The following is a 19176-nucleotide window of genomic DNA, read 5'->3' as shown; positions in this document are numbered from 1 at the left end:
AATGGGAAAAAGCTCATAGCCTTCCCATTGAGAAGGATGCCCACTCTCACCACTCTTGTTCAACATAGTATTAGAAGGCCTAGCAACAGCAATCAGACACCAAAGAGAAATAAAAGGTATTCAAATTGGCAATGAAGAAGTCAAACTCTCTCTCTTCGCAGATGACATGATACTTTATATGGAAAACCCAAAAGACTCCACCCCCAAACTACTAGAACTCATACAGCAATTCAGTAATGTGGCAGGATACAAAGTCAATGTACAGAAATCAGTTGCTTTCTTATACACTAACAATGAAAATACAGAAAGGGAAATTAGAGAATTGATTCCATTTACTATAGCACCAAGAACCATAACACACCTGGGAATATACTCGAGGAACTACAGAACACTCATGAAAGAAATCAAAGAAGATACAAAAAGATGGGAAGACCATTCCATGCTCATGGATCAGAAAAATAAACATTTTTAAAATGTCTATACTGCCTAGAGCAATCTATACTTTCTTTCAATGCCATTCTGATCAAAATTCCACTGGCATTTTTCAAAGAGCTGGAGCAAACAATGCTAAAAAAAAATCTTAAAAAACAAAAATGGGGGTGCCTGTGTGGCTCAGTTGGTTAAGCATCTGACTTTGGCTCAGGTCATGATCTCAGGTCCTGGGATCCAGCGCCATGAGTCTTGTCTTTCAACCTCAAGTTCAGTGTTTCTTCCACCATATACCAAACTCTCTTCTTACCAGGGCTACTCTACCCTACTCACAGTGCACAACTGGCAGAAATATCAGAACCAAGTGATCTCATTTATTTCAGGACAATACTCACTAATTAGAAGTGTCTCAACTACTCTAAAATGACTGAACTCAGAATATCTGAGATCAAATGAACATATGCTTTGAAAGAACTTGAGTAGTTCTCAACTTTGGCTACACATTATAATTATTTGGGAAACTTTAAAAAATAATGCCTTAGTCATACTAGGTCTGCACTGTGGCCTGAGCTCTGGGCACTGAAACACTACCCAGGTGATTTTAATATGAGGCCAAAGTGTAGAACCACACTTTTCAGACATTATTTAATTTACCTTATATGAAGAAACCGAGTCAGGTGGGGAATGTAGCTTAAGAATTTGCTCCAAGAAAGTGATGAAATGAAAGCTTTTCCTTCTTTTGCTTATTATAAAATTTGATTTTCTTTAAATTTGTTTTTTAATATAATACAGACCAAATTATTTATGAGAAAATCAAATAAAACACTAAATAGAATCTAAAAGTGAACTATACCACCCTGTATTCCATCTCGGCTTTTTTCTATGTCCTTGGAGTCCCTTTTCTATGTCCTTTCTATGGCCCTGGAGTCACTTAAACCCTTCTTAGCTTCCATGTTGTCATTTAGAAAACAATGGCCCAACATTTTCCAGATCTAGGGACACTATGATTATTTTAATCCTTGGCTATTTGACTTCAGCATTAATCATACTTTCCTGAGGAACTGGAAATCATTTGGTCAAGATCTCTAACTCTTTATTCTTCCATGAGTGGCTGTTTTCTGCACTATTCTCTCAGCTTCCTCCTTTCAAAAATTTAATCCAAGCTGTAAATTAAAACAGAGGCTACCTAACAACACCTGGTTCATCTCTATCATTGCCTCCACCCTAATTTTTCATTGGTATTTTCACTGCTGTACTTAAGGAAACAGAGAGAGTCAAAGATACTAACAATGCTGGAAATTAGGACTGTACAGCTCAAAGAACTGTTGGACTCAAACATTATTTTCCTGCCCAAAGCAGGAATGGGGCTTGAAATACAACAAAAGAGCTAGGTAGGCAGGTAACAGATTTCTAACCCCCACATGTGGCACCACCTCCTCCAACTACGTGCTCTAAAAAACAGCTTTCTCCAGAGGTACCTAGGTGGCTCAGTTAGTTGAGTGTCTGACTCTTGGTTTCAGCTCAGGTCCTAATCTCAGGGTCGTGAGATGGAGCCCTGCATCTGCTCCTTGCTCAGCACAGAATCCGCTTGGGATTCTCTCCCTCCCTCTCCCTCTGCCCCACCCTGCCCCCTGTGCTCACTCTCTCTGGCTCTCAAATAAATAAATCTCTTTAAAAAAAAAAAAAAAAAAAGCTCTCCCCAGAGCCAGCAATGGCAGAGGTGATATGTACCACCCTACCATGACAGACCCACTTAGAATAGTCAGCACTATTACATGCCCATGGCTTCCCCTCTCTATTTCAGGTTCTATAATACACAAAGTAGTACACACATCTTGGAATTTGAAGACAGACACAGAAGACGTGAGCAAGCATAAGCCCTAGGAGCATTACATTCAGGAACCACAGGTATTTGTAACTTAGGCTTCAAATTATCAAAAACAAATTCTTTTCCAAAGTCAAATTACCCATGCTTGTGGCCCCCTGTCCCCCTTTGGCCCTGTCCCCTCAATCAAGTAGGAGGCACATTAATGACTGCTAGATACAACAAGGATTCCAAAACTATGGGCACCAATTAGTCCTTTAGCTTAACATCTGAAAGAACAATTTACAGTACCAACAAGTAGCCAGTGAGGTACCTATCTATCCTGTTTATTTGGTAGGTGCTAGACCTATATAGCCCTTTCCTTTTTCAAGAAGAATAACTGAGGGGATGTGACATTCCACAGCATAAGGGAAACTCTGCATTTGTAATTCAGAAAGTGAATATGTAAGGAGAAACAGGTTAAATTTTAGACATCAACTACATTATTCTCAACAAATCTGATAAAACATTGAAGTGAGAAATCAAAGTCCATGGACAGGAATGAAAAGAAGTAGTTGAAATGCAAAAGTGGAAGTAAGAGAGAGGAAAAAAGCAAAGGAAAAATAATTTAAAAAGTAAATATGCCAACTCAGATTTCAAATCTTTCCTAGAAGTTGTGAAGAGTAGAATACTTAATTAAGTGTATGGGGATGACAAATTTGAAAATTTCCATAGTAGAGATGGAAAGGACAAAGTAATGGAAACTATGAGAGAAGACTGATAAGGAGAGAAGAGAGAAATAACTTTCAACTAATAGTTATCTCTGAAACAAATGAACAGAAACCATAATCACAGTTGTTGGTTTTGTTGTTGTTGTTGTTTTTGTTAAGTAGGCTCCATGCCCAGCATGGGGTCTGAACTCACAACCTGCGATCGATCGAGTGGAGTCGCATGCTCTACCCACTGAGCCAGCCAGGAGCCCCAATAATCAAAGATTTTTAAAAAGGAAAATGAATACTTTCCTAAGTCAAAGAATGTTCTGCATCTCTCGCTCAAAAGAGCTCACAAAATACCAGGCAACTAATGAATAACTGAACACTACATCAGAAACTAATGAGGTGCTATATACTGGCTAATTGAATTAAAAAAAAAAAACAGGCAAAATTACTGAAAAGATAGTGACAACTAGATTTTTTCTGGTGAAACTTTTAGATTTCGAGGATAAAGAAAGCACCCCACAATTAACTGACAAAGAAAAAGAGAAGTCATAGAGAACCAGAAATCAGGTTGGCCTTAGATTTCTTTGTAAGACCAGAAGACAATGGCAAAATAGCAAAGAAGTGGAAAATAATGTGACATAGTAATTCTGCCCTCTCCCTGACCAAGACATCATTCAGTGTGAAATTAATATAAAGATACTTTCATCGAGTACTTTTCATAAAAATATTATCTGAATGATAACCAAAAGCAAAAACCTTGAGAAGGGATTAAACATAGGGCTAAGTCTAAAAAATTGTTATAAATATGATTAGCACCAATGCTATTTTTTTTAATCATACAGTAAACTTCTAATTGTTTAGGTAGAATTCTGCTACCTCTTACTGCCTTCCATTCTATTTCAAAAAAGTCTATCAAATGTTCAGGTACTTAACAGCCTTCAATTCCCTTCTAACCACAGGGCTAAATGTATTTTTCCTACTCAGCTTCATAGCCTCCATAGGAAGATAAGCTCTGAGCACAAATAAAGAGTGTGAATTCTGGGCCTTTGATACCCAACACTCAGGAAGTGTCTATAAAGGTACAAGATCATTCCTACTCTCATTACATAGTCATCAGAGATTGGCCACTTACCACGTCTACTCCCTCACAGCCATTTTGCACGATGGTTAACACTAACCCTATCCCTAACTCATAACCCTAATACTATCTTAATCACCTTATTAAGGAATGGAATATTATGCTCCTTATCCTTGACAATTAACTATACCAATTACTTGGTATTGTGATTAATTTTTTTCTTTCCATATTACTTTTTAATTTATTCAATGTTGCTTTTTTACTGAATAAATAGTACTGAATAAATGCTACTTTTTATAAAATAATTATTGAAAAGATCTATAAAATATGAAATAAAGATGAACTATTACTAATCATCATCTTCATCTGCGTACTATCAACTAATATGTTAATATGCTCAGCAATTCTGCTGTTAATTTAATGGGATAAATCCACCTATAATAGGGTAAAGAGTTTTAGTCTAGGGTCGAGGTGCATGTGTCTGTTCTAGATATCTCATAAAATAGAAACCATATAATAACTGGTATTTTGTGACTAGCTTCTTTCACTTAGCAATAGTATTTTCAAGTGTTGTAGTAAGTAACAGTTACTTAAGTTACCAAACAATACTCCTCACCAAAAAATATCAGATTTCCATTTCCATTCATTCATTCATTTCCATTCATTCATTGATAGACATTTGGTTTGCCTCCACTTTTCACTATTATGAATAATGTTGCTATGAATATTTGTATACAAGATGGTTTTTTTTTAAAAGATTTTATTTATTTATTTGACAGAGAGAGCCCAAGCAGGGGGAGCAGCAGGCAGAGGCAAAGGTAGAAGCAGACTCCCCACTGAGCAGGGAGCCTGACATGGGGCTCGATCCCAGGACCTTAGGATCATGACCCAAGCCGAAGGCAGCCACTTACCCAGCAGAGCCACCGAGGTGCCCCCATATACAAGTTTTTGTGTGGATGTTTTCATTTCTCTTGGGTATGTATGTATATATACACACACACACACACCCCTAGGAGTGAAACTACTGGGTCATATGTTCTATGTTTAACCTTTGGAGGAATTGCCAAACTGTTTTACAAAAGCAGTTACACCATTTTACATTCTGACCAGCAGTGTACAAGGGTTCCAATTTCTCTGCATCCTCACCAACACTTGTTATTACCTTTCTGATTATAGCCATACTGGTGGGTATGAAATAGTATCTCACTGTGATTTTGATTTACATTTCCCTAGTGCCAAATGGTGTTGAGCATATTTTCATATTTATTTGACACTGGCATGATTTGTTTGGGAGAAATAGCTATTCAAATTCTTTGCCAACTTTTTAAAATTGGGATATTTGACTATTATTGAGTTATATGTTCTTTTTAAGATTTTATTTATTTATTTATTTGTCAGAGAGAGAGAGTGAGAGAGAGCGCGCACAAGCAGGCAGAGAGAGAAGCAGGTTCCCAACCGAGCAAGGAGCCCCATGTGGGACTCGATCCCAGGATCCTGGGATCATGACCTGAGCCGAAGGCAGCAGCTTAACCGACTGAGCCACCCAGGAGTCCCATATATGAGTTCTTGATATATATTTTTCCTAATCTTTAACTTTTTATCATTCTTTTATTTTTATCCCAGTACAATTAACATACAATGTTACATTAGTTTCAAGTGTACAATATAGTGATTCACTAATTCTATACATTACTCAGTGCTCATCAAAATAAGTGTATTCTTAATTCCCTTCACTTATTTCAGCCATCTATCCATCCCCCGACCCCATTCCCATGACTACCAGTATATTCTCTACATTTAAGAGTCTATTTGTCTTTTTCCTTTGTTCATTTGTTTTGTTTCTTAAATTCCACATTTGAGTGAAACCATATGGTATTTGTTTTTCTCTGACTGACTTATTTCACTTAGCACTGCACCCTCTAGATCCATCCATATTGTTGCAAATGTCAAAATTTCATTTTTTATGGAAAATATTCCGTTGTGTATATAGATCACATCTCCTTTACCCATTCATCTACTTTTTTAAAAGATTTATTTGAGAGAGAAAAACAAAGAGAGCGAGAAAGCCAAGGGGATGGGCAACAGGGAGAGGGAGAGAGATTCTTAAGCAGACTCTACGCCAAGCAGAGCCCGACACAGGGCTCGATCTCATGACCCTGAGATCATGACCTGAGTCGAAACCAAGAGTCAAAGGCTTTAATAGACTGTGTAACCTAGGTGCCCCAATCCATTCATCTATTGATGGATACTTGGGCTGCTTCCATAATCTAGCTATTGTAAATAATGCTACAACAAACACAGGGGTGCACATATCTTATAGAATTAGTGTTTTCATATTTGGTAAATACCCGGTAGTGGCATTACTAGATCATATACTAATTCTGTTTTTAATTTTCCGAGATGGCTGCACCAGTTTGCATTTTCACCATTAGTGCAAGAGGGTTCCTTTTTCTCCACATCCTTGCCAATACTTGCTGTTTCTTGTGTTTTGTTTTTAGCCATTCTGACTGGTGAGAGGTGGTATCTCATTGTGGTTTTGATTTGTGTTTGCCTGATAATGAGTGATGTTGAGCATCTTTTCATGTGTCTGTTGGCCATGGGGATGTCTTCTTTGCAGAAATGTCTGTTCATGTCTTCTGCCCTTATTTAAACTGGATTATTTGGGGGTTTTTTTGTGTTGAGTTGTGTAAATTCTTTATACATTTTGGATACTAACCTCTTATCAGATATGTTGTTTGTATTATCTTCTCCCATTCAGTGGCTGTCTTTTTGTTTTGTTAATTTTTTCCTTCGCTGTGCAGAAGCTTTTTATTTTGATAATAGTTTATCCTAATAGTTTATTTTTGATAATAATTTACCCTAATAGTTTATTTTTGCTTTTGTTTCCCTTGCCTCAGGAGACATTATCTAGGAAAACACTGCCACAGCTGATGTCAAAGAAATTACTGCCTGTACTCTCTTCTAGCATTTTTTTGGTTTCAGGTCTCACAGTTAGGTCTTTTTTTTTTAATGTAGGGGTTCTTTTGTTTCTTTTTTTTTTAAGATTTTATTTATCACAAGGAGGCAGAGAGGCAGGCAGAGAGAGAGAAGGGGAAGCAGGCTCCCCGCTGAGCAGAGAGCCGGATGCAGGACTTGATCCCAGGACCCTGGGATCATGACCTGAGCAGAAGGCAGAGGCTTTAACCCACTGAGTCACCCAGGCGCCCCTCACAGTTAGGTCTTTAATCCATTTTGAGTTTATTCTTGTGTATGGTGAAAGAAAGTGGTCCGGTTTCATTCTTTTGCATATAGCTATCCAGTCTTCCTACCACAATTTGTTGAAGGGACTTTTTTCCATCACATATTCTTGCCTCCTATGCCATAGATAATTGACCACATAAGTGTGAGTTTATTTATGGGCTCTCTATTCTGTTCTATTATTTTATGTGTCTACTTTTCTGCCAGTACCACACTATTTTGATTACTATAGCTTCACAGTATATCTTGAAATCTGGATTGTGATACCTCAAGTTTTATTCTTCTTTTTCAAGACTGCTTTGGCTCTTTGGAGACTTTTGTAGTTCCATACACATTTTAGGATTATTTGTTCTAGTTCTGTGAAAAATGGTGCTGTTTTGCTAGGGATGCACGAAAACTGTATATTGCTTTGGGTAGTATGGACATTTTAACACTGGTTCTCCCAATACATGAGCACAGAATATCTTTCCATTTGTGTCATCTTCAATTTCTTTCGTCAGTGTTTTCTGGTTTTCAGAATACAGGTCTTTCACCTTCTTGGTTAAGTTTACTCCTAGGTATTTTATCCTTTTTGGTACAACTGTGAGTGGGATTGTTTTCTTAATTTCTCTTTCTGCTACTTCATTATTTGTGTTTAAAAATGCAATGGATTTCCATATATTAGTTTTATATCCTGCAATCTTACTGAACTCATTTTTCAGTTCTAGTCATTTTTTGGTGGAGTCTTTGGGGTTATTTTTGTTTCTTTTTAAGTAGGCTCCATGCCTAATATGGGGCATGAGTCCCATGCTCTACAGACTGAGCAGCCAGGTATCCCAGGGTTTTCTATATATATCATGACATATATATTAAAAAAATATATAAATATATATATAAATATAATATAATATAAAACATAAATATATATAAAACTGTCACATAGTGACAGTTTTACTTCTTCCTTACCAATACGGATGCCTTTTATTTCTTTTTCTTAAATATATATAAATTTATTTATATATATTTCTTAAATATATATAAAACTGTCACATAGTGACAGTTTTACTTCTTCCTTACCAATACGGATGCCTTTTATTTCTTTTTCTTAGTCTGATTGCTGTGGCTAGGACTTCCAGTACTATGCTGAATAAAAGTGGTAAGAGTAGACATCTTTGCCTTATTCCTGATCTTAGGGGAAAAGCTCTCAGTTTTACCATTATGGAATTAGCTGCATATATGGCCTTTATAATGTTGAGGTATAATCCCTCTAATCCCACTTTGTTGAAGGTATTTATCAAGAATGGATGTTGTACTTTGTCAAATGCTTTTTCTGCATCTACTGAAATGATCATATATCATTATTATTTCTCTTACTGATGTGATGTATTACATTGATTGATTTGCAAATACTGAGTCACTCTTGCATCCCAGGAATAAATCTCACTTATCATAGTGAATCATTCTTTAAATATATTGTTGGATTTGGTTTGTTAATTTTTTTTGCTAATATATTTTTAAGTAATTTCTACACCCAAAGTGGTGTTTGAACCTGCAACCCTGAGATTAAGAGTCACATGCTCTTCTGACTGAGCCATCCAGGCATCCCTGCTAATATTCCGTAGAGGACTTTGCATTATGTTCATCAGAGATACTGGCCCGTAGTTGGCCTCTTTTTTTTGTGGTGTCTTTATCTGGTTTTAGGGTGAGGGTAATGCTGGCTTTATAGAATGAATTTCGAAGTTTTTCTTCCTCTTATATGTTTTCAAATAGTTTGAGAAGAATAGGTATTAACGCTTCTTTAAATGTTTAGTAAAATTCACCTGTGAAGCCATTGGGTCCTAGACTTTTATTTGTTGGGAGTTATCTGATTACTGATTCAACTTATTGCTGTTAATCATTCTGTTCAAATTTTCTATTTCTTCCTGATTCAGTTTTCGGGGGTTATGTTTCTAGGAATTTATGCATTTCTTCTAGGATGTCCAATCTGTTGGCATATAATTTTTCATAATATTCTCTTATAACCTTTTGTGTTCCTGTGGCGTCAGTTATTTCTCCTCTTTTATCCCCGATTTTATTTGAGTTCTCTCTCTCTCTTTGTGAGTCTGGCTAAAGGTTTATCAATTTTGTTGATCTTTTCAAAGAGGCAGCTCTGGTTTGTTAATTGGTTTTATTGTTTTTTTCAGTTTCTATTTCATTTATTTCTGTTTATTCTTTATTATTTCCTTCCTCCTACTCATCCAGAGTTTTACTTGTTCTTTTGCTAGCTCCTTCAGAGGTAAGGTTAGGTTGCTTATTTTAGATTTTTCTTGCTTCTTGCAGCTGGCCTATATTGTTATAAACTTCCCTCTTAGAACAGCTTTTGCTGCATCCCAAAGACTTTGGGGTTTTCATTTTTATTTCTCTCCATGTTTTCTTTTATTTCCTCTTTGGTATCTTGGTGGACCCATTCATCGTTTAGTACCATGTTATTTAACCTCCATTATTTGTGTTCTTTCTACAATTTTTTCTTATGACTGATTTCTAGTTTCATAGCATTGTGATCAGAAAAGATGCACTGTATGACTTCAACATTTTTTAATTTGTTGAGACTCGTTCTGTGGCCTGACATGTCATCTATTTTGGAGAATGTTCCTTGTGCTATTGAAAAGACTATATATTTGGCTGTTTTAGGATGAAATGGTCTGAATATATCCGCTGGATCCATCTGGTCCAATGTGTCATTCAAAGCCGCTGTTTCCTTGTTGATTTTCGGGTTAGATGGTCTATCTATTGATGCAATCTTGTTGGATTGTTCCCTTTATGATTATGTAGTGTCCTTCTTTCCTTCTCTGTCTCTGGTTACACTGAGTTCTTGATATAATTTATATACAAATCCCTTATCAGATATATGAATTGCAAACATTGTCTTACACTTTGTGGGTTGCTGTTAGTGACTCTTTACTTACTTGTGATTGTTCATTGATGAATTTTGTGTCACATTTCTTTGTGGGGGAGGATAATTTTGTAGTTTGGGACAAACTGGTCAAATATTTGGAAAAAAAATTTATTAAATGCTCATTTCACACTTGTCTGAGTCTGTTTGAGCTGCTGTAACTAAGTACCACACACTGGGTGGCTTATAAACAACAGAAATTTATCTCTCCCAGTTCTCTGGAGGCTGACAAGTTCAAGAAAATTGTGCCAACATAGTGGTATTCTCGTGAAGACCCTCTCCCAGATATTGCTTCTCCATTAAGATTCATCTTTTCAGAAATATTTAACACCATGAGGGATGCCTGGGTGGCTCAGTCAGTTAAGCATCTGCCTTTGGCTCAGGTCGTCATTCCAGGGTCCTGGAATCGAGTCCCACATCAGGCTCCTTGCTCAGTGGGGAGCCTGCTTAAATCTTAAGAAAATATTTAACATCATGAGAAATGTTTTAAATGTCTTAAATATGAAAGTACATAAAACTATATTATTTCAATTTTCTTACTTGTGTATGTTTATTTTTTAAAGATTTTATTTATTCATTGGCGGGGGCAGTGCACAAGCAGGGGGAGTGGCAAGCAGAGGGAGAAGCCGGCTCCCTGCTGAGCAAGGAGCCTGATGCACAACTCGATCCCAAGATCCTGGCATCATGACCTGAGCCGAAGGCAGATGCTTAATGACTGAGCCACCCAGGCACTCCCTAATTGTGTACGTTTATGCACACATAAGGGCAAAGACAAAGGAAACTCCATAATAAGACAAACAACGCAATGAAAAACAGGCAAAAGATTTGAACACTTTATAACAAGCACATAAAAAGATGCTCAACATCATCAGTTATCAGGAAAATGGAAATTAAAGCTACATAGAAATAACACACCTAAAATAATGCCTTAAATTAAAAGAATGATAATATCAAATGTTGACAAGGATCTAGAGCAACTGGAACTCTCATACTGGTGGGAACATAAAAATGTACAAACAATTTGGCAGTTTCTTATAAAGTTAAGCACTTACTTATCACAGGACCCAGCAATCTCACTCCTAGATATTTATCCCAAATAAATAAAAACATGTCTATACAAAGACTTCTTAAGAAAGTTACTAGCAACTTTATCCATATGAGCCTGAAACTGAAAGTAAACTGGACACAGCCCAAATATCTATCAATTAGTAATGGATAAACTGTAGTACACCCATACAGTGGAATACTGCCCAACAATAAAAAGGAGCAACACTATCGTAAGGATTATCTACCAGTAAAAGAAGGGGATTTTTGTCCCCAACAAGTGGCAATGTGGAGACATTTTTGATTGCTACAATCAAAGGACGGGAGGGGAGTACTACTGGCATATAGTGGACAGACGTCAGGGATGCTAATATTCTACAAGACACATGGCAGTCTGAAAAACAAATTATCCAGCCCAATATGTCCATAGTGCCAAGGCTGGAAAAACTCTGAACTATTGGTATGTGCAATATGGGTGAATCTCAAAACTTACTGATTATCAAAAGAGTGCAAACATTTCTATGACATTTTAGAACAGGCAAAATGAACAGCAATAGAAACCAGATGGGTACTTGGCCTGGGACTGGGGTGGAAATTAATTAAACAGGGGCACAAGGTAACTTGGAGTGAAAATGTTCTATAGTTTGATTGGTAGGATACATACATTTGACAAAATACAAAGTAGATACAAAATAAAATAAGTGCATGTTATTATATGTAAATTACACATAAAAGATTGGTTAAAAAAAAACCAAATTGTTGAAGGTGGGTAAAAGTACATAGAGGTTCATAATAGTATTCTACTTTTGTATCTGTCTCAATTTCCATAATAAAATGTTTTTTTTTAAATAATATATAAACAGTGGGGCACCTGGGTGGCTCAGTGGGTTAAAGCCTCTGCCTTCGGCTCAGGTCATGATCCCAGGGTCCTGGGATCGAGCCCCGCATCAGGCTCTCTGCTCAGCAGGGAGCCTGCTTCCCTTCCTCTCTCTCTTTCTGCCTCTCTGCCTGCTTGTGATCTCTGTCTGTCAAATAAATAAATAAATAAATAAAATCTTTAAAATAAATTAATAAATAATAATATATAAACACTAAACGATTCAGGAAGAGGTCTTAGTTGAATCTCTCAAAAACAAGAACACCCAAGATAAAAATCTCACTGTGAGTGTGACCTTAATGTCTCTGTTCTTGAAGTGGGGAGAGGCCGATGTGAAAGACAGAAGGAAGAAAGGCATACAGTTTGACAAAGGAAAGGTAAAGAAAATTTCACAAGTTATTTTCCCCCCAGTCCTATCTAGACCTAGCCAGGCATTAAGCCATGCCTTCTTTGGGAGGAGTATTTCTAAGATGGCCACTAATTTATTCCATATTCACATCCTTGTGTAATCTCCTCCCCATGAGTGTGGGCTAGCCTAGTGACTTGCTTATAACCAACAGATGTTGATGATGGGATGTCACTTCCATGATTAGATTATAAAAGATGGTGACTTCTATTTCCCTAGAAGACCTTAATTATTGCCTTCTCAGCATGCCAAACTAGAGAAGCCACAAGGCAAGGAACCAACAGTAAGTAGCCTCCAGCTGATAGCCAGTGAGAAATGAAAGCCCTTAATTCAACATTCCTTGAGAAGTAAATTCTCCCAACAACCAAATGATCTCAGAAGCAGTTCCTTCCTCATTCAAGCACTAAAATGAGACTCCAGCCCTGCCTGACAGCTTAACTACTGCCTCTGAGAGACTCCAACACAGAGGACTCACCTAAGCTATACCCAGATTCCTCACCCATGGAAATTCTGCCACCATAAATATGTGTTGTTCTAAGCTGTTAAATTTGTGGTAATTGATTATATGCAACAATAGATAACTAATGGACAGATATCCTGCTGAACATTCACTCCTTTAAAACTGTTTGGCAGGGGTGCCTGGGTGGCTCAGTGGGTTGGGCCTCTGCCTTCAGCTCAGGTCATGATCTCAGGGTCTTGGGATCAAGCCCCACATCAGGCTCTCTGTTTGGCAGGGACCCTGCTCCCCATCCCCCCCGCCACTGCCTGACTCTCTGTCTACTTGTGATCTCTCTCTCTCTCTGTCAAATAAATAAATAAAATCTTTTTTAAAAATTAAAAATAAATAAAACTGGCAGCTTCTTAAAAAGTTAGATATACCATACAACCCAGAAATTCTATTGCTAGGGATTTACCCAACAATAAATGAAAATATGTCTACACAAAGACTTGTGTAAAAATGCTTACAGCAGCTTTATGCACAATCATCAATCTGGAACCAACCCAAATGTCCATCAAAGATAAATGGATAAACATGTTATATCCATACAACAAGATATTACTCGGCATTAAAAAAAGAATGAACTACTGATAGATCCAACAACATGGATACATATCAAAACTATGCTGAGGCAAAGAAGCTAGACACGAAAGAGAACATAATGTATGAATTTCTAGAACTCTTGAAAGTGCAAAGCAATATATTGGTGGGGGTGCTGGGATGGAGAGACTGCAAAAGAGTATAAGGAAACTTCAGGGAGTTGGAAATTTTCTGTATCTTGGTTGTAGTGGTTGTTTCATAATAAACAGTATAAACTAATAAATACATCTGTCAAAACCCACCGAAACATGTTTCACTTTAAAATCGATGCAGGGGGTGCCTAGGAGGCTCAGTTGGTTAAGTTACTGCCTTTGGCTCAGGTCATGATCCCAGGATCCTGGGATCGAGCCCCCCATCGGGTTCCCAACTCATCGGGGAGCCTGCTTCTCCCTCTTCTTCTGCCTGCTGCTCCCCCTGCTTGTGTGCTCTTTCTGTCAGATAGATAAGTAAAATCTTTAAAAAAAGAAAAGAAAAAAAAAGAAAAAAAAGGATGCAAGTAAAAAAAAATAAATAAAATGGATAACCTGTGTGTAAATTACACCTCATTAAGTTGACAAAAAAAAAAAAAACAAAACCCAACACCTTCGTCAAACCTTAACTATATCTAATGCAACTGTTTCCATTATTCTGCCTTAGCCTTCAAACAGTATTCTACAGATAAATTATCCAAAAGGCAGAGAATCCAGGGTGTTTTGAATTTTTCAGTAGCTACAACTTACAGAACACTATTATATATCAGGCACTGTTCTAAGCACTCTGCATTATGAACTCAATTAGTACGCCCAACAATCCCATGAAACAGATTCTATTAACCCCCCTTTTTTTTTCAAATGAGGGAACTTAGGCACAGAGAAATAACCTGCTTATAACCATACTGCTAGTAAGTGACAGAGCCATTATTCAAGTCCAGGCAGTCTGGTTCTATCTAGAGGCTGGTCTCTCTACTCCACTCGCTCAGACCCCTGGAGTATTCACTAAAAGCATACTCTCACCTCACTGGAGACTGACAGGTTCATTCACTCATTCAACAAATATTTAGGCACGATTCACTCATTCAACAAATATTTAGGCACGCAGTATATGCCAGATATTGTTCTAAATGCTAAAGATACAATGATGAAAAATAATATAGACACAGTATCTGCTTTTACAGGGCTTACATTCTAGTAAGAATTTCGGTTTAAAGCATGGGTTCCTTTTTTTTTTTTTTTAATTAACATGTAATGTTGTTTCAGGGGTACAGGTCTGTGATTTGTCAGTCTTACATAATACCCAGCGCGGACCACAACACATACCCTCCCCAATGTCCATCACTCAACCACCCCATCCCTCCACCCGCTTCCTCCAGCAACCCTCAATTTGTTTCCTAAGTTTGAGTCTCCTATGGTTTACCTCCCTCTCTGGTTTCATCTTGTTTCATTTTTTCCTCTCTTTCCCTATGATCCTCTACCTTGTTTCTTAAATTCTCTATAGCAGTGAGATCATATGATAATTGTCTTTCTCTGACTGACTTATTTCTAAAGCACGGAGTTCTTAAATCAAAATATTTTTCCTCTTATTTACGGAAAAAAAGTCACAAGCTGCAATAGTGGTCAGATCTGCTTTAGCTAAAGTTGTGGTTCCCAAAATTGTCTGTACTTTAGAATCACCTGGGGACCTCTTAAAAGTTCTCAGGTCATGATCCCAGGGTCCTGGGATCGAGCCCCGCATCGGGCTCTCTGCAGAGCAGAGAGCCTACTTCCTCCTCTCTCTCTGCCTGACTCCCTGCCTGCTTGTGATCTTTCTCTCTGTCAAATAAATAAATAAAATCTTAAAAAAACAAAACAAAAAAAAAAAAAGTTCCGAAACCCTTGTCATATCCCCAGGCCAATTAAATCACAAAGGAGTGAGGAGTAGGGAAGGAAGGGAGGCAAAGGCATCAATAATTTGCCAAGTTCAACAGGTGAGTCCAAGGTGAAGACAAGTTTGAACTTGGCAAATTATTGATGCTAGGGTTTCTATCTGATTGAATAATGACAAAATTCATTCATGGTGACAGAGTAAGACATAGATAAATGGGGGGAGGGGAACAATGCCAAAACTATATATACTTGTCTTTCTCTGAATCAGAGATTGCAAAGTACCTTTTTTCCCAATGTTATAAATTCTGAAAACATAAGAAAGAGGGCCATATGTTTTCCTTCTTGGATTTACTCAGGCCTCCATTCCCCTCCAGAGTCATAGACAGATAAGATATTCACCTTTTAATCTTTTCTTAGTACTTTTCATGAAACCAATAAAGAATTCTGCCATGTTACATATATTCAACATAACTGAAAAAGATAAGGCTCACTTGCTTTTCTGTTAAGAAACTGCTTTTCTAATAGGCAGATCTCATTTAATTCAGTTGCTCTGGGTCCCATTTACATGTCAAATGCAGCCTACCAAACTAAAATGCCCCATGGACACTAAGAACAAAATGCCTTATTTTTAAAAAGTAAACTCTTTTTCTATCTAATTCAATCCTTTTCTTACCAATTGAAATCCATTTTTTTAATAAAACAAGATTGCATTTGTATTCTATATAAACAACAGACCTGTTTAAGAACTCTCTGACCACTCTCAGAAAAGATAATAGATGTTCAGTAGGACCCCTCTCCATTCCATCCAGGACCTAGACAGAAAGGGAAAAGGGCAAAGAGGAAGAAGAGAAACATCAGAAGAAAAGACTAAATATATAAGCCAAATAAATCTATTCAAAGTAAATTTTTGTAACTGGCCAAATTCCTTCTTTCTACCACTGTTTCTGCTAATTTCACTCTAAAAAGGCTTGTTAAAAGACATGAGATTACTTATAGTCTCAAATCCAGTGTTTCTTAAAAAGAACAGTTTTCATAATCAAGAAAGCTTTTTAAAAAACATCAATAGTCGTCATACAAGTGTGTTCATTTTATAATTTACTATCCGTATCATTCGGGTACTTTGCATTGTATGTGTTATACTTTAGTTAACAAATACTAAAAAACAGATAAATCTGTCTTGGGCAGAAATCCTGAAGAATTCCAATGAAGTATGAAGCAGAAACAGTCGCACAGAGATTACATGATTTGCCCTAGATCGTGTATGTAGTCAGCTACAGACTAAATCTTTTCTTGTCACTTTCCTACTCTTTCTGTTGTAAAACTATAAATGCACTGATAATAATATACTTTTTAATTTAACATTTATTCTCCTACTTATCCTCTGAAAAAATTTTCATCACAAATGACAATGCAAAAACCAAACAAGTAAACAGAAAATACAGATGTCCTACGTTCACAACTGTGCACTATCGCAGCTGCTATACTATCTACATAAAGAAGTTAAAAAGCCTAATTTAATTATTATTCTATCTGCTTTCACTTTAACCAATGAATATCTCTATTCAAATGTTTTAAATAGATTTGTAATGGGGGTGGGGAATGGGCAAAATGGGTAAAGGGGAGTGGGAGGTAGGCCCAGGCTTCCAGTTATGTAATGAGTAAGTCATGGGGATGAAAGGTACAGCTTAAGGAATATAGTCAATGATATTCTAATAGAGTTTTAGGGTGAGAGATGCCACTTATGGTGAACTCAGCACAATGACGAGACTTGTCAAATCACTATGGTGTACATCTGAAACTAAAGTCACACTAGTGTGACAGCTATACTTTAAATAAACAACTTTGTAAAATAAGAATCCTAGAATTCTTCTGGATTCTCCCTCATAAATAAAAGCATATCTTTAGCTTGTGCCAAATATAAGTCTTCCAGATTTGTTATCTGGGTGTAAAACCTTTCCTTCTCAAAGATGGCTAGTAATAGGAGTGCCTGGCTGGCTCAGTCAGTACAACATGTGACTCTTGATCTTGGGGTTTTAAGTTCAAGCCTTATGTTGGGTACACAGATCACTTAAACATAAAATCTTAAAAAAAAAAAAAAAAAGATGGCTAGTAATAATTTCCTTAATACTTTACCAAGAGACTCTTCTACATGAGTTTTTAACTTTATATTTTGAAATCATTTCAATCACTTCTCAGCCTTTTGGCTAAGATCAAGTAAAATCATTTCAAACTTACAGACCATAAATTATTATTTTTTTTAAAGACTTTATTTTTAAGTAATCTCTATACCCAACGTGTGGGGCTTGAACTCACAACCCGGAGATCAAGAGTCACATGCCCCACCGACTGAGCCAGCCAGGCACCTTCATGAGTTATTGTTTAAATATTAATTATTTAATTATTTTATTTAATTTATTAAATAAAAAATTATGGGGGCGCCTGGGTGGTTCAGTGGGTTAAGCCTCTGCTTTCGGCTCAGGTCATGATCCCAGGGGACTGGGATTGAGCCTCACATCAGGCTCTCTGCTCAGAAGGGAGCCTGCTTCCCTTCCTCTCTGCCTACTTGCGATCTCTCTCTGTTAAATAAATAAATAACATCTTTTTTTAAAAAAATAGAGATTATGTGTAGAGAAGTCCCTCATAATTTCTAATCCAGAATTAGAATACTTTCAATGGATGCATTCATTCAACTACCCTTTACCAACTGCTTATTATGTACCAAGCAGGACAGGTACTTTCCTGCTCCTGAAGTTACTATATAAGAAACAAAAATTTTGTAGAATGAGAAATTTAAATAACATTTATATGAATGCCTAAATCTGGATATTATTTAGTACTTACTAAGTACTAGTAAAGTATTACTTAGTACTTAAGTACTTTAAGTATTTAAATACTTAAAATAAGTTGGCCTGTTAACCACATAGACTTAAAAGTTTCAGGATAATTTATAAGGCATTTAAAAAGTGAATAAACAGGGACATCTGGGTGGCTCAGTCGTTAAGCGTCTGACTTTGGCTCGGGTCATGATCCCAGGGTCCTCGGATTGAGCCCCACATCGGGCTCCCTGCTCAGCAGGGAGCCCACTTCTCCCTCTCCCTCTGCCTGTCACTCTGCCTACTTGTGCTGTCTATCTCTCTATCAGATAAATAAATAAAATCTTTAAAAAAAAAAAGGTGAATAAACAGTTAAATGAGAACTGTCAAAATCATGGCACAACTAAAGATCCAATCCCATCCTCCCTACACCTTGTCAATCTCTTATAAAACTATTACATGCTTCCTGTTCCTAAGTTCAGGGTTCCCAAGAGAAAATTTATGCAAACCTCTAATCAAATCATAGAAACTTAGTACCCTGAAAAAAAAAACAAAAACAAAGAAACTTAGTACCCTGAAAGGATCCACAAAATGCCTGTCAGAGAGATTGGCATTTCAATCCTGTAGCAACAACTGGTTTGCTCCTGGTAGGAACAATAGACAATTTAAGGGATTAGGGAATAATTACATTAATTTTTAAATTTCAATTCTGACATTTTAGTATAAGAAACAAAAGATAAATTCATGAACTATGAGATTCCTAGAACTACTCATCCTAACACAAATGCAGTTACTTTAACTAAGCACAATATAAACCAACAAAATGAGTCAGAGGCTCAAAGAGATTTTCCCCATATTGTTAGATGCCATGAAAGTGGGTAAAGTAAAATTTAGAAAAAACTATACGTATTATAAAAA

General features: G+C 36.8%; 1 protein-coding gene across 4 annotated transcripts in view; it reads right to left on the bottom strand.

The window, feature by feature from the left end:
- Positions 1-19176, bottom strand: part of NCOA6 (nuclear receptor coactivator 6) — a 102498-nt gene that overhangs the window by 68042 nt on the left and 15280 nt on the right. For all 4 annotated transcript variants that reach the window (XR_013967364.1, XM_080812822.1, XM_080812823.1 and 1 more), the window contains exon 2: positions 16181-16257. The gene's annotated coding sequence lies outside the window, so the exon portion shown is untranslated. The remainder of the gene's footprint in view (positions 1-16180; positions 16258-19176) is intronic.

This window comes from Martes martes (assembly GCF_963455335.1).
Source record: "Martes martes genome assembly, chromosome: 9".
In the NCBI taxonomy this organism is placed as follows: Eukaryota; Metazoa; Chordata; class Mammalia; order Carnivora; family Mustelidae; genus Martes; species Martes martes.
The sequence above is the reverse complement of the archived record's forward strand: the minus strand, read 5'-3'. Positions and strand labels throughout refer to the sequence as shown.